Source organism: Lepus europaeus, chromosome 2 (assembly GCF_033115175.1).
Source record: "Lepus europaeus isolate LE1 chromosome 2, mLepTim1.pri, whole genome shotgun sequence".
NCBI lineage: Eukaryota > Metazoa > Chordata > Mammalia > Lagomorpha > Leporidae > Lepus > Lepus europaeus.
The window spans coordinates 119,398,274-119,409,899 of record NC_084828.1 but is presented as its reverse complement, the minus strand read 5'-3'; the positions used below and the strand labels follow the sequence as shown (position 1 = coordinate 119,409,899).

The window sequence follows — 11,626 nt, the reverse complement described above, 5'->3', positions numbered from 1 at the left end:
ATGGGTTTTTTAAAATCATGTATCACTTCCTTAAAGTCCTTCAGAATAAAATAAAAATAAATTCTCACATTCCATTAGAAAAACATGGAAACATTCATGGTCTGAAATTTTCTAGAATCCCCCAAATCTTGAGACAATGTGCAATTTCCTCACATACAGGTTTTGAGGAAACCCCTGACCATTTATCTTATAATAGTTGTCTAATGGACATGCCATAAAAAATTTACATTAATAGTACTAAATAGATTACAATCTATTCCATAAAATAAAAATGTTCTATGTCAATTTATATACATATCTGAAAAGCTAAAAGGAGGTTTTTTGTTTGTTTTTCAAAAGTGCTAATTATTACAAGTCTCTTCGACATATTTTGTCCAATTCTTTGTACAACTAAACCACCTTGCATTAGGCACACTGCTTGATGAATCTCTAAGCAGGGGGGGAACATCACTTGTCAATTAATCCAGCTTCCTTAATTTTACTGAAGAAGAATTTCTCCAGGATATTGGCACATTTGTAGTATTCACTCTCAGGGGGGTTGTAGTCTTTGCAATTGGTAAAGACTCGTTGTAAGTCTGCCATGAATAATTTCTTAGATACGTAGTACCTGTTCTTGAGGCGTTCACTCATGGTTTTCAGATCCATGGGAAACCTTATAACTTCATAATATCCTGGAGCTTCCGTTCTCTTCACTGGTTCCATGAAGGGCCAAGCGCTTTGATGGCTCTTCACCTGCTGAAGGATGCTATTCAGCGTGCTGTAAAGCTGGTCAGGGTCTTTGGGCTTCTTTTCTCCTTTCCACTTGGTTTCCAGCCTGTCTCTCTAATTCCAGGAATGCTTTCTATAGGAATTTGTCGAGCTCCATCTTTAAAACATGAAAGTCCAGGGTAAACTTTCCGAATCTGGGCCTGTTTTCTTTCTATCAGCTTTTTAATTATCTCTTTCTGCTTTTTAATGATCACAGAAAATTCTGTATATGGGATCCGAGGATTTAGCTCACATCCCATTAAAGTGGCTCCTTCATAATCCTTAATGTAGCCAACATATTTGGCTTTAGGTATTTTAATTTCTTTGGAGAAACCCTGTTTCTTAAAGTACCCAATTGCATATTCATCTGCATATGTGAGAAAGTTCAGGATGTCATGTTTTATATGATATTCTTTCAAATGATTCATCAGATGTGTTCCATAGCCCTTGACTTGTTCATTTGAAGTTACAGCACAGAAAACAATCTCTGTGAATCCTTGGGATGGGAACATATGGAAACATATACCACCAATAACACGGCCATCTTTAATTAAAGCGAGGGTTTTGTGTTTTGGGTCAAAGACGAGCCGCGTGATATACTCTTTTGGCATTTGGGGCAGCTGATGGGAGAACACATTCTGCAGGCCTACCAGCCACATCAGGATCTTCTTGTTCGGTTTTTGGTTCAGGGAATTTCCAACCACGTGAAATTCAGTCACACCCCTGCGCTCTTCCAGCCTTGCTGCCTCATCCTTTGCTGAATGGGCTGACAGAAAATTGGTCTCTGGTCCAAGCATTGCTGCGGGGTCCGTGATGGTGGACATCACCTCGTGGATTAATTCCATTGGAATATCCCCCATGACTCGGGGTTTCTTGGCCTCCTCCAGAACATGAGAGTCATTCATTTTCCTCTTTTCACCTGGGTTTGCCTCTAGCCCAGAAGCAGCTCTGCAGGCAGGACTGCTACTTCCTCCATTCGGCTGCTCAAGGGAAGATGAGTTTGAATTGTAGGAAACCGTCCTGGCCACAGGAGGCGGATTGATAACTGTTTGGATCCCTAGTTGGCTGATTCTGGAAGAGGCTGAGAGAAAATCCTGATCCCAGATGGGAGAGTTTTGACTATAAACGTCTTCTAACATGGATAGAAATTTTGGGAAATGAGTGAGGATCAGAGGTCGTTTCTCAAGAGGCAGTTTGTCTTTTTCCTGTCTTGCTTGTTCCAGGAGTTGTCTCCTCATAACAGTGAAGACTGAGCGAAGCAGTGTTCTCCCGAACACCTGGGTGGTTTCATACCGAGGTAGACTGTCACAGAACTGTGGCACATTGCAGTAACACAGCCACCTTGTGTAGTTCTCTTTGTATCCAGAAATATCGTCATTGGGAGAGCGCAGTCTTCGTTGAGATGGTGCCTCCAGATGCCAATAGTTGATGCGGTTTAGGAACATTTTGGCCGACTCGACTATTGTTTGCCTTTCTTTTGATGGCGGGTGACTAAATTTGTACTGTACAAAGTTATTCACGCCCTGCTCAATACTAGGCCTTTCAAATGGGGGTTTCTTCTCCAAGCAGCCTTCAACCACAGGCTTTCCTCTTTGTAAAATAGACTTTCTCAGGAGCTTAAATAGGTAGAAGTACACTTGCTTGATATCTGCATCTTTCTCCTTGTGGACACAAGTGAAGAGATACTCCACATCCAACACTATTCCCAGGAGGCTGTTCACTTCTTCCGCTGACACATTCTCCAGGTGGGAAACATGAGCAGCTAGGGCATGGCTACAACTCCGACAGGACTCCGTTAGACTGACGATTATTTGCTGCAGATCGACTCTGGGGGGAGTGGGAGAGGGGTTGGGGTTTTTCCAGCCATTGCATTTACAAGACTCCTCAGCCTTGCAGGCGGAGTACACTCCGAGTTTCTCCAGTTTCTTGGCGCAGCTGCGCCTTCTTCACGGCGATCCGGGCCGAGCCACCGCCTCCCGGTCCTTCGGCCGTGCCCGCCGCAGCCACAGCCGTCACCGGCTGTTTCTGCTTTCTCATTCTTTCAATGACATTTGATAACATCAGATTTCTCCCCCTAACTTTTACAGTTTTATGGGTATAAAGTAATGCTCACATTGATTATATTTATTTGATTATATGCTGAGTATCCTTTGATAGTACTTGCTAGTTATTTAGGATCTCTTTTATGGTCTGTGTTTACTATTCTTTGATCTTTCTTTAGTATGCCTGTATTCCATGTTGATTTGAAGAAATTTCTTGTAAAAATAACCCTTGATGGTTTTAGGCATTCAGTCTGTTAAATTTGTGTATGATGTCCTTTGTTAAAAGAAATATTTAACTTTTATATAGTTATAATCATAGATTTTTTCCATGAATTTTGTGTTAGTTAGGCAGAACCACAGATAGCTACAATTTAGATTTTTTGAGTAGTAAAGGTCTTTGCATTAAAAATGGTTGAATGAACTGAAATACATTTAAAAATATGGATAAACATGGATAATCCCTTATTGCCCATATCATTTGAACATTCTTTGCATTACCATTGTGAAGTACTTATTGTCCAAATAATGTAGTAACTATTAACCTGTTCACAAATGTGGATAAAGATGAAATGTATAGCTATTTGTTAAGTGACTGAGTGAAGTTAATTGGAGAACCTAGTAAGAGTGAATTCATGCTCCTCCCCCCCATTCTGAGGCCCAGAAATAATAAAATAACAAAGTATGTTATAAAGTAGTATGAAAAATGTGTTTTCCTACCTTTTTTTTTCCTAAACAAGGTAAGGAAAGCCTTGAATTATTTTAAACAATAATTTTAAGTTAAAATGTCCACCAGATGGCACCAATGTCTGATACGTAGTCCCCAAAATCAGGAGCATTATTCTCACACTTATTTTAAAATCTGATAAAATACATCTATATTGAGAGTGAAATTAAGGAGATAATTCTGGACCCTTGCTAACTAGTCTTTAAGAAATCCTTTACGAGGTTTAAGGTTGGGTGAAATGTTTTTCTTCTGTGGTCCCGGAGTTAATAACACTTGCTGACTGCCCTGTAATTACTTACTTGAGTCTTATTTCTTTAAATTGAGGTAGAGATCAGTTTATTTTCAGCCCTACTGAGCGTTGAATAGTGTGATTTTATTTCTTTTTCTAGTAATCATAGGGTTATGAGTTCAAGTCAGGTTTGAAAGAAATAAAATCTAAAATATAGACTTTACAGTTTAAACATGCCTTTCAATTCTATAGACCTATAGTTTTAGGAAATTAATGGGAATAAACATTACCACTTAATTTCAATTATTTAATCAATGATGAAAAAATAGCTAGCATTAGCTCCTTCATTCACTGAAATAACCTAGAAGTCCCATTTTATTTTGAGAAATGGTCATACAGACACTTAGGGCTCTTGAAAGATAAGTTTATTTATGAATTAATATATGCAAGGACCATATAGCTGACTTTATAGCAACAGCCTAGGCTGCAAATGTGAGATGTTTAAAAAAGAAACATTTGTCCTGAATGGCCCTGTGAGACTCAGGCTGTGTCTGTGATGCTTGAATATCCTAGAAAGTACACTTCCTCTCTGTATATCCTCTCTCTTATTTTCTTAAAGATGACATCTTTTCTGTATTATTGAAAGGCCTAGCCAAGTATCAGGTTGCATTGAGAGGCCCTGCCAAGTATCAGGCTTTCCATCCCTGTAAAATACATGTCCAGAATCTTCAGACTGGTATTCACAGTGGCAAGTACTCAGTGTCCCTTCACTATTGAATCAATACCAACATTTCCTAAAGTGTGATTAATGAGGTAATCACACGTTGGGGACACTATGGAGAAAAATAAAATGCTTTGTCCTGTTTCCCTCTTTAGAGCTCACATCATCATATAAAGAGTTTCTGAAGCTCTACAATAGTGGTTATCAAGGAATCTGATAAATTTATGGGAGTGTTTTTGTTGGCATACTGATTGGCCAGGAAGCCATGGATGGATGCTTGTAGCATGCAGTGAATGCAACAGTCCTATAAAAGCCAAGAGTTGTCCTTTAAACCTGTACACCTTTACAAATCTGTATTTATTTATTTATTTATTTATTTTGACAGGCAGAGTTAGAGAGAGAGACAGAAAGATCTTCCTTCTGTTGGTTCACCCCCCAAATGGCTACTACAGCGGTGCGCCTCACCGATCTGAAGCCAGGAGCCTCGGTGCTTCCTCCTGGTCTCCCGTGCAGGTGCAGGAGCCCAAGCACCTGGGCCATCCTCCACTGCCCTCCCAGGCCACAGCAGAGAGCTAGACTGGAAGAGGAGCAACTGGGACTAGAACCCAGTCAGTGCCTATATGGGATGCCAGCACTGCAGGCGGAGGATTAACCAAGTGAGCCATGGCGCTGGCCCCCTAACTCTGTTTTATATGTAAACACAAAATAATTGAAATTTTATAATACATACTGAATGTTTTAGGAATACAACAACTATGTAAATTAAGGGAAGATTGTATTTTATTTTCTGTTGTGTGGAGCTTTACCAAGAATTGTTTACCATTTCAGAAAGGCACACCATAAGCAAACACCACTGATTGTACTTGAGTTGCTGATACAACACAATTGTGTACTCTGCATTTGTAGCTGTCATATTGGAGGCAAATTCTCTTTATAAATACAAGCATCTGACTACTTGTGTTTTTTCGTTAGTCATGCTCAAACACTGACATAAGGTAGATACATAGATACATGTTTTGTTGTTGTTGGACTTTCTAGAAACAATATAGAACATACCTGTGAATTTTGTTTTAGGATGGTAAAGAAGGTTTACAACAAGCATTCTTTGGGTCTTGTTAGGATTGGGAACTGAAATCCTAAGAAAAGAAATTCAGAGGTTTTTCTTAGCTAAGTTGATTTGAAAACAGAACGTTTTTATTTGGCTCTTGCTGTCAAGTTTCATTAAGGTATTTTCTGGGTTTCCCATTTGTCTTTTGGATTTTAATGTAAATTTATTAGCCATCCAAAATGTGGACCAATGCTTTTCTTCAAGCCTGTGCTAATTAATAATAGAGATCGAAGTGGAACTTGGACAAGGCACAGCTACAAGAGGAACGTTGACTGGGGGAAGAGTGGCATACATCCTGACAATGTTCTTTTGATAATACTTAATTAACAGAAACATCATGATTTCTCTACACATAAACAGCAAGTAACAGTGCTGCGCTGGAGTCCAGCCGCAGGCAACCTGCTGTCCCAGATCTTCTGGTCACCTGAGTTTTGGGTTGCAGGGGGCCTCACTTCATCTTTAACTTTGCACAGCTGGACTCTTGCTCAGTGGAGTTGCTATTTTCTCTTCAAAGTCATCAAGAGAGATGACTTCCTAGCTTTAATACATCTCTGTAGCTTCCTTACTGATCATGGACTTTTTCTTTCCATGTGGACTTTGGTATTTGGGTCCGATCCTATATCCTATATATTCTGTAGCTGACTGACTACAGGTACCAGGGTGTCTCCTAGTTTATGTCTACACCCATATGTACAGACCAACCTGAATCTCCAGGAAAACTCAGTTCTCTGATGGCCTCTGGAGCTGAGGAAATTGTTGTAGGAGATCCCTGCTCAGAGTGAGAGAGCCAGTCACAGTCTAGAGGCTCAGGTCCAGGTCCCGTCTGAGGCAGCAGTCTACTCTTTAGAGATTCTGACTGACATATACCCCTGAGACCAACCAAGAACAATCCAGAGCCCTCTGAGGGGGCCCTAGAATTGATAGGTGTCCTAAAACATCTTCCAGACTGGGCTGCGTGGCCATTAGTAGAACTTGGGAGACAGCTGTAATTGAGCTGCAGGACCATTCGTAAATCTTGCGAGAGAGCTGTAATTATCTTGAGATGTTTGCTCCTCATCTCTGTCCCTGGAGTTTTTATGAGGCATGTTTGATGCATTGTGGATCTTCTGTGACAAAAGATTGCTGTCAGGAATTAGGGACCCAACAGCTCTTTCCTAGTTTAGGACTGCCCCTCACAGACTCATAATTGTGCAATTTCATTCTTAGTAGATTTCCTTGAAATACTACTGCCCATTTCAAGGCCCAATTCAAATGTCCCTTTTCCCTTGCAGATTCCCATTTTTAACAGAATAAATTACTCCATAAAGTGCTATTTTGTACCATGTAACACACAAGCACCTAAAATATATCTGCTAATGTTTTAGAGTAATTTGGTTCCTCAATTCATTTCTGCTGTCCCTGACAAATGAAGTGTTGCTTCAAGTGAACCAAACCATTCCTCCTTGCTCACTGAAAAGGTGAATACCCAAGAAAAAGTATTGCTGCTGCTCATGGTGGAAGCAGCGTTATTCCCTTCTCCTGACTTCACTCATAATAACTGTAGACTGTCCAACTTCCCAGGGATTCCCAAGGAGAACTCTAGAAACTCAGAAGAGACCTTGTGCTTCTGGCTAATGACATGTGGATCCTGAGAGCCTAGGCTCCATCTCCTGGAATATGTACCCAGGATGAATAGAGCCAGGAGGTTCAAAGCAAAGAGGTCAAGTCTATTTCAGGTCCAAAGTGCAAGCATGAGGTGGAAAATGAAGGACAAAGTTCAAAGTTTAGAGGTAATATGATATTGGATGGGGATGAAGCTTGGAGTTGCAGGAATGGAGCTAGAGGTTAAAAGTTAGGTAGGCAATAGGACCAGAACTTTTGTGGAGGCTGGGAACTAGGGCTCTAAGTTCTTGAAATGCCTGATTTGTGTCTAGATATAGAACTGAGCCAGATGATGGTATCAAGTTCTGAGGATGTAAAAAAGGTTTCTTAAAATGTAATCCTTCCCCTTTAAGGAACCTATAGCCTAGCTAAAAGAGAAGACTCACCCTTAAAAAAAAATAGAGAATGGGGCTGGATTGTGCTGCATCAGATTAAACTGCTGCCTGCAATGCTGACATCCCATATGGGCACCAGTTTGTGTGCCGGTGTGCCCTGCTTCTAATCCAGCTCCCTGCTAATGGCCTGGGAAAAGCATTGAAGATTACCCAAAAGCTTGAGCCCCTGCACCCACATAGGAGACCCAGAAGAAGCTCCATGGCTGGTCCTGACTGTTGTGGCCATTTGGGGAGTGAACCAGTGGGTGGAGGATCTCTCTTCCTCTCTCTCTCTCTTTCTCTCTCGCTCTCTCCATCTCTCTCTCTGTAACTTTGACGTTAAATAAAATATTTTAAGAAATAGAGAATGGAGCAAGAATTGATTGAATTTAGTTAAGGGCTTGAGCACTGGAATGAAGACATATAGAAAAGGGTCTGGTCAGGGTTGGTGTCAAGGTGTAGCAGGTAAGGCTGATGCCTGGGATGCTGGCATCCCATATGGGCACCAGTTCCTGCCCCGGCTGCTCCATTTCTTATCCAGCTCCCTGCTAATGTGCCTGTGAAAGTAGCGGAAGATGGTCCAAGTGCTTGGCCCCCACTACCCTTATGGGAGACCTGGAGGAGACTCCTGGTTCCTGGTTCCTGGCTCCTGGCCTTTGGCCTGGCCCCACACTGGCCATTGTGTCTATCTGAGAGTGAACCAGAGGATAGAAGACTTCTCTGTCTCCCCCTCCTCTCTCTCTGTAACTCTGACTTAAAGAAAAAAAGAAAAGGAAAATAAGAAGAAAAGGATTGGGTCAGTGTGGCTAAAGGCATGGAAAGGCTTTGTGGGCCTTGAAGCACAGGCTGGGTTCAGGGATCCCCTCACATGTCAGAAACCACAGGAAGTCTGTTGTCAGGTCACCATTAATGTGAGTGGTGGCATGGAAAACAGTAGAATGTGGCCTCAGCCTTAGTCCATTTAACTTTCTCCTTCAAAGCCTTATGAAGAAATTTCATTTATCATGGAACTATTTCCAGAATCCATACTTGAGCATGAGAAAGCCAAGAGCTCCCCCAACACTATTGTTTGGCAAAGGAGTAGTAGACAGAAATGGCCACTGCAGCTATGAAGTGTGCATTTCACCCTATTTGGATGACACAGGTGGGTTGCTGTTTGGAACAGGGCAAATTTCCCGGCTCCACCTGGAGCCTGACTCACCCTGTCTACCTCAGATGCACTTTCTGTGGCATGGTTTTTATTGAACTACATTGCTTTCCACTGGTTGAAAAGATGACCTATCCATGCTGAATCCTGTGCAGGCATGTGCCTTTTAGTACCAAATGGGAACCCCTCATCTTTTGGCACCTCCCTCCAGAACACAAAATCTGCAATTGTCTCAACTGTACTTGTGTTAGGAAACATGTAGTTTTGAGTTTCTCCAAGGCATGAAGTAAGTGAGGCACCAATAATTGGCTTTCCTTTCTTTGCTTTGGTCCTAGGAGAGAACTGGAAAAAAAATTGCAATTTATTTTGACTGGCTACATTAAGGGTAGACAGTGATAATTTGATTCCAGTAATGCTTTTTACCACTTGTGCATTTTGACCACTCCTTCTAGTTGTGTCCCTGCCATAACTGACTGTTAATCACTAATCTAAACTTGCTTTAAAAATATAAAAAAGTCCATGTCACCTAAAATCTCAATGGAATTACCTTTGTCACCACAAAATTTTCTATGACTTTCAAAGACTTTCAGAGTTATTAGCAATGAGTTGGAAAGTCCTGACAACTTATAGGCTCACGTTTTGACTGACTTACTCTCACAAGACTTTTTGAGGGAGATTCTGCAATTAGATGTAAAGTAATGAGTTTGTTGATTGGCTGGCTAACTGATTGATTCATTCAACACATATTTGATTGGCTATCTACTCTGTCATGCTCTGTTTTCACTGTTGGGATTAGAGCAGTGAATAAAACAGAAACTTGTTCTCATTTGGTTGTAGAAGACAGTCAAAAACAAAGATAGAGCAATAAATTATTTGAGCATGAGAAGACTGTGGAAAAAATAAATCAAAGCAGGGGATGTGGGCTGCTGGATTGGGGAGACACAGGAGAAACGTTTCAGTTTTAAACACTGTTGTACAGGTAGGTGAGGTAGACATTTGGTACAGTGATTAAGGTACAACTTGGGGTACCCCATCCCATATTGAAGTGCCTGGTTCTAGTTCTGACTCTGCTTCTGATCCAGCTTCCTGCTAATGTGTACCTTGAACAGCAGATGGTAGCTCAAGCATTTAGGTCCCTGCCACCCATGTGGGAGACCTGGATGGAATTCCCAGCTCATGGCTTTAGCCTGGTCAAGTCTTGGCTGTTGCAGGCATTTAGGGAATGAACCAGCCCATGGAAAATCTGTGTGTCTCTCTGCCTTTCAGATAAAATGAAAAAAAAAAAGTGTATAGCAAGGTCTTGTTGAGAAAGTGACTTAGAGGAAAGGGTTAAGGAAGGGAAGGAGTAAGCCATGTGTGTCAGGAGGGAAGAATGTGCTGGGCTGGTACTGTGGTGCAGTCAGTTAATCCTCCTCCTGTGGTGCCAGCATCCCATATGGATGCCGGTTCTAGTCCTGGCTGCTCCACTTCCAGTCCAGCTCTCTGCTATGGCCTGGAAAGCAGTAGAAGATGCCCCAAGTCCTTGGGCTGCACCCATATAGGATACCAGGAAGAAGCACCTGGCTCTTGGCTTGGGTCGGTACAGCTCTGGGCTTTGCAGCCAATTGGGGAGTGAACTGACGGAAGGAAAACCTTTCTCTCTGTCTCTCCCTCTCACTGTAACTCTAACTCTCAAATAAAAGAAAAAGAATGTGCCAACCAGGGGAGCAGTAGATTCATAGACCTGAGGCCAGGAGGTACTTTGTGTGCTGAAAACGAAGCTGATGATCACATTAGCATACATATATGCAGCATTTCCTATGTATTGGACACCGTTATGAACACTTTATATGCATAGTCTGATTTCATTCTCTGTTTTCCCCCACTCCCCACTTACAGAGGAAGAAACTGAGGCACAGATTACATAAGTCTATCAAGGCTACTCAGCTAGAAAGTGGTGGAACCCAGGCAGTTTGGCTCAGAATCCATGCACTTAACCGCTCTACTCTGCTGCCTGTGTCTGCCTAATCTTTTGGAGACTCGGCGAGCCGAGCGTTGCTCATCACATTGCACTGTGCTGCCTTACTTTTAGGAGAAAACACTTTTCTGATCTTTCCATTGACATTAGTTGTGCTTGCCCTGAGGCGCTGGTTTATTTCAGTCTAAAGAACATTGTGTCCTGTAACAGTGATTGCTGATTATGATTTTAATTTGGTCACTGAATATTTAAAGGCCCAGTTTGATTTCTTTTTGTTTCTTCATGTTGTGTTTTATATATCATTATAACTACCTTATATTCTTTTAGACACAGTGAATGATGAATGCCTAGAAAAGCATTTTTTAAAATATTTATTTATTTATTTAATAGATAGAGTTACAGACAGAGAGAGGGAGAAAGGTCTTCCATCCACCGGTTTACTCTCCAAATGGCCACAATGGCCCGAGCTGAGTCGATCCAAAACCAGGAGCCAGGAGCTGTGTCTGGGTCTCCCACACAAGTTCAGGAGCCCAAGCACTTGGGTCATCTTCCACTGCTTTCTCAGGCCATAGCAAGGAGCTAGATTGGAAGAGCAGCCAGGATATGAACTGGTGCCCATGTGGGATGCTAGTACCACATATGGAGGCTTAGCCTACTATACCATATAACTGGCCCCTAGAAATATGTTTTAAAAGACAATACAGAGTACTTGGGCTCTGGGAGAAGCCACCCTCCAGGTTGGCTTTGCAGGAAAACAACTCTCATTTCTCCATTCTCGCAGCCACAGCCTTTCTCTCCATGCTCATCTCAGGGTTCCCCTCTGGAGCTTGGCAAAGAGGAATGAAACAGGCTCTCTCTGAAACTGCAGTCTGAGTGACCAGGAGATCACATAAACAGGTCACTGTCTTCAACTACAAAATAACAATAAAATACACT

General features: G+C 41.8%; 1 pseudogene; it reads right to left on the bottom strand.

The window, feature by feature from the left end:
* Positions 1-446: 446 nt before the first annotated feature.
* LOC133751603 (histone acetyltransferase KAT2B-like) lies at positions 447-2,784 on the bottom strand (annotated as a pseudogene).
* Between the last annotated feature and the right edge of the window lie 8,842 nt (positions 2,785-11,626).